The sequence below is a fragment of the Gracilinanus agilis genome, chromosome 5 (assembly GCF_016433145.1).
Source record: "Gracilinanus agilis isolate LMUSP501 chromosome 5, AgileGrace, whole genome shotgun sequence".
NCBI lineage: Eukaryota > Metazoa > Chordata > Mammalia > Didelphimorphia > Didelphidae > Gracilinanus > Gracilinanus agilis.
In genome coordinates this window covers 257,200,678-257,205,556 of record NC_058134.1, presented here as the reverse complement: position 1 = coordinate 257,205,556, position 4,879 = coordinate 257,200,678, and positions in this window count along the sequence as shown.

The following is a 4,879-nucleotide window of genomic DNA, read 5'->3' as shown; positions in this document are numbered from 1 at the left end:
CATATTTAACCGATAGTCTTTAAGAGTTATTATGGTAATAAATTAATAAATTACTAATCAAATAGAGTGATATATAATAGACATATAGATATAAATACATATATAAATAAATAGATTTATTCATCCATGGCCAACACCAGGAAGTGATGACCTTCAGCAAAATGTACCTAGATTAGTCCTCAGAAAACAGATAATCATCTCTTCACAACAATGAGATAACACATGAGTGTTTTTATGGAAGTAGCTATTTGTAAAAGTTATGATTTTAAAAATGTTTTAAGATATTAGGTGTATAAGTAGAAACCATTGAGCATTTTTTATTGGGTTCTAACCAACAAGCATTCAATTGTTAGCATTTATGGTGTTTTTTACATAAATTACCTTCTTTGCTTTTCTTGGAATCTGTACGAGGAAGATAGGACAAATAGCCTTATTTCCCTTTTATAGATGAGAAAATCTTTTTTCTTTTAAAATACAAATAACTGGGGGCAGCTGGGTAGCTCAGTGGATTGAGAGCCAGGCCTAGAGATGGGAAGTCCTAGGTTCAAATCTGACCTCAGACACTTCTCAGCTGTGTGACCCTGAGCAAGTCACTTAACCCCCCCCCCCACCCATTGCCTAGCCCTTACCACTTTTCTGCCTTGGAGCCAATACACAGTATTGATTCTAAGATGGAAGATAAGGGTTTAAAAAAAATAAAATACAAATAACTGAAACAAAGTCATACAGCTAATGAATTACAGTCTTAGATTTATGACTGCCAAAAGGGACTTTAGCATCGATGTAGTCCCACACATACACCCAAGAAGTCCCCATTGTGATATAGCTGACAAATAATCATCATGATTTACTCTCCAAAGGAAGGAGCAGAACCTGGAATTAAATTCAGAGTTTCTGATAGTAAATGAAATGCTAAATCAGAAAGCTGTGATAGCAGCTAGACATGCTAGGCTTACATTGCAAGTTCTGAGAGTATGTACTCTGCCATTAAAAAAAAAAGTTGAATCCCAAGCGCTTACAATTCCTTATACATACTAAGCACTTACCAAGGAAATAAAAAGTTTGTTGAATTGACAATGAATGTTCTGTGCCTTATTTATTACATCTATATGTCAAATTTTCTTGCATTTAATTTTTATCTTTATTTGATATGTAATGTAGTTTATAGAGAGTCATATTTGAAACTAGGAAGATGAGTACATGTTCTGTTATGTTGACTGTGTGACCCCGTGTAAATCGCTGAACCACTTAGTTCTGGAAGCCTTTTCTTTGAGAAGAAAGTGCTTTCTTCCACTGGTAGATGGACTTTCCTCATCTGGAAATTCCCTGCACTAATGTATTATGGATCTAATCACACTTGCCGAGCAAAGCATGACAATCTTCCCTTTCTTTTCTTCATGAATGTTTTATTGCATATATGATATATGTCTTCAGTCAGAATATGGAGGATATGAAAATAAGTGTTACATGGAAGCTCTGAAATAACCAATATCAGAATATTTGCTTTGTCAGGGAAGGGAAGAGAAAGGGAGGGGAGATTTCTGAATTATAAAATGTCAGAAAGCAATTATCAAAAATTGTTTTTACATGTAATTAAAAATTAAAATATAAAATAAATAATTAAAAATAAACTGGAACCTTATTTCATACTGATTTAATTCAGTTAATATTTTTGGTAGGAGTGCTATAGAAACTATTGTGATTCAAATGGAATGGGATGAGAAATATTTTATCTCATTTCTTTTTTCTTTTAATTAAAATATTTTCCAGATGACATGCCAATACAAATTTTAATAATTGTTTTCAGACATTTGGTAATACATATCCTCTCCTTAACTCTAACCCCTCTCCTCCTCCCCAAGATAGAAGTTAATATGACATAGGCTGCCCATGTGTTGTCATACAATACATATTTCCATAATCATCATATTGTGAAAGGAAACATTTCTTACCCTTGAGAGGTAAGAAATGTGTGGGACTACATTGATGCTAAAGTCCCTTTTGGCCGTCATACTCTAAGACTGTAATTCATTAGCTGTATGACTCTTTCATGGAGGAAATAAAGTAAAGAATGATATGGTTGAATATAAACTAAGTTGCCATCATTTCCTTCTGTTTAGCAGTGGAGAACCTTTTTCATCATGAGTCCTTTGGAGTGGTCCTGAATTCTTTTATTACTTACAATAATTAAGTTATTCCCAGTTAGTCACTGTACATTATTGCTGTTACTGTGTACAACATTCTTGTGGTTTTGATCACTTCATTTTGCATCACTTCATATATCAATTTTTCCATGTTTTTTTGTGATTGTCCTTTACATTGTTTCTTATGGGACAGTAGGATTCCATTACAATCACCACAACTTGTTCAGCCATTCCTAATGGATGGACACCCTCTCTTTTTCCAAGTCTTTACCACCACCAAAAGAGTTTCAATAAAGAGAAGCTCTTTTCTTTTTTTAAACCCTGACCTTCCATCTTGGAGTCAACACTGTGTATTGGCTCCAAGGCAGAAGAGTGGTAAGGGTAGGCAATGGGGGTCAAGTGACTTGCCAAGGGTCACACAGCTGGGAAGTGTCTGAGGCCAGATTTGAACCTAGGACCTCCCGTCTCTAGGTCTGACTCTCAATCCACTGAGCTACCCAGCTGCCCCCAAGAGAAGCTCTTTTGATGGTGGCAAAGACTTTGAATCTAGGTTTTCGGAATCCAAGATGGATGCACTTTCCTCTTTTTTTTCAGTTTAAATTTGTTTGTTTATTTGACTATAGAATAGCTCATACTTTACCTTTATAGGAAGCGATGCCTGGAAAACTGGAGATATTTGAAGGTATTCAATGAAATGAAATGAAGTGGGAGAAAGGTCCTTTAATGGAGTCTCAATGATGATGGAACTGTAACTTTTTCATTTTGTTTTTCTTCTTTTGTGGCATGGATAATATAGAAATAGCTTTTTGCATGATTTCATAACTGTAAATGATATCATATGTCTCACTTTCTCAATCAATGCAGAAAGAACGGGAGAGAATTCAGAGCTAATTTCTAAATGAATGTTTAAAATGTTGAAAGGTCTAAAAATAATAACATTCATATTAATATATTCATATAATATTTATAATAAATACTATTTGCAATAATTTTGATCTATAAAAGATTTATAAATCATTCTTTACCATGACAATATGAAATATGTGAACATAGGTTTTGTTATCTGTATTTTGTAAATAGAGAAACTGAGACTTGGACAGGGTAAATAAAATGCATTAGTCACAAAGCTGGAGATTTGAAGTCAAGTTTTCAGATTCTAAATCCACTACTGTTGCTGTCCATCTCATCTCCCCTCAGTTCCCTTTTCCTCCCCTTATCTCAATTCTCTTCCACTCTTCTCCTCTCCACTGCTGTCTTCTCCCTGCTTCTCTAACCAGTCTTTATCTTTACCTTCTCTGTTTCTGTTCTTTTCTCTCTCCTCCCACCTCCCTTTTTGCTACTGGAGTGGATAGTTTCTCAGGCTCTTCATGATATCATTTCCTTGCTAATTAGAATGCTTTTCAGAATCTGGGAGTTATTCAATCACCTCCATCATGCCCTCCTTCTCACAACATATTGAAGCAGAGAGTTCACCTCTCTTGAGGTTTCTCTAGCTGAAAGCACTGTCCATTTTTCAGCTCTTAGTGTTCCCAGATGTGCTGTTAATGACCAACTTTCACCTTTATTAGTGTTTTCGTGAAATATTGCTTCATTCCCTGAATTTCCTCCTGTAGGTGAAGCCCAAGTTTGTTTAGACTTTGTTTTCTTGTTGGTTTTCTCTATCCATTATGGTTACCATATGTCATGTCAATGAACAGGGAGTGTATGTTGGAATGGGGTGGGGGTTGGGAGGTATGCTAGGAAAACCTCAGTGAATGGGGAAATCTTAGCTCGGGACTTAATTCTGACAAGTCATTATCATTAAAAGAAAAATCAGTTAAGTCCATCATATATATTTCAATATTGTTTCATTTACAAGTTAATTGTTCATAGCAGAGGGCTCAGCAGTCTGAAAAGAAGATCTGAGTTTCCCCCAAGAACTGTTGAAATAGCTTTTTTTTTTCTAAAAAGTTAAAACAAATGGGGTGAATTGCTGGGGAAGTAACAATAATTTAAGTGCATTCATCCCAATAAAATAAATTGAATAAACATATCTATGAAAAGATTTATCATTATGGGTAGATGTTGTAATGGATAGAACTCAGAACATAGATTTCAGAAAAAGCAAAGTTCAAATCTAGCCACATACATTTATTAGACATGTGACCCTAGAGGAGTCACTTAATCTTTACCTACCTCAATTTCCTCACATGCAAAATGGCAATAGTAGTAGCATCTGCCTCCTAGAGTTATTGTGAGGATCAAATGAGCTAGCATTCATAAAACATACTACAAATCTTTTTTTAACCCTTTTCTTCCATCTTAGAATCAATCCTGTATATTGGTTCCAAGGCAGAAAAGGGTTAATCAAAGGGGTTGAAGCGACTTCTCCAGGGCCACATAGCTAGGCAGTATCTGAGGCCAAATTTGAACCAAGAACATCCCATCTCTAGGATTAGCTTGTTATCCATGCTATCCACTGAGCCATCTAACTGCCCTCTTTCATGCTACAAATCTTAAAACACTAATGCTTTAAGGGCTGCTATTAGAAGGAGTAATATGTTTGAGTGCATGTGCATGTAGACTTATAGCAACCAACAATCAACTTTCTGAAGTAGTCTTTTGGGGGAGCAGCTAAATTTTTGTGAGGATGACATCAGAAATGCTTAAAGACATTTACAGTATTTAATAAAGAAAACCTACTCATAACCCACATGAAAGGATTATGCTTTTTTGATTATTTGTCTCAAGAATCC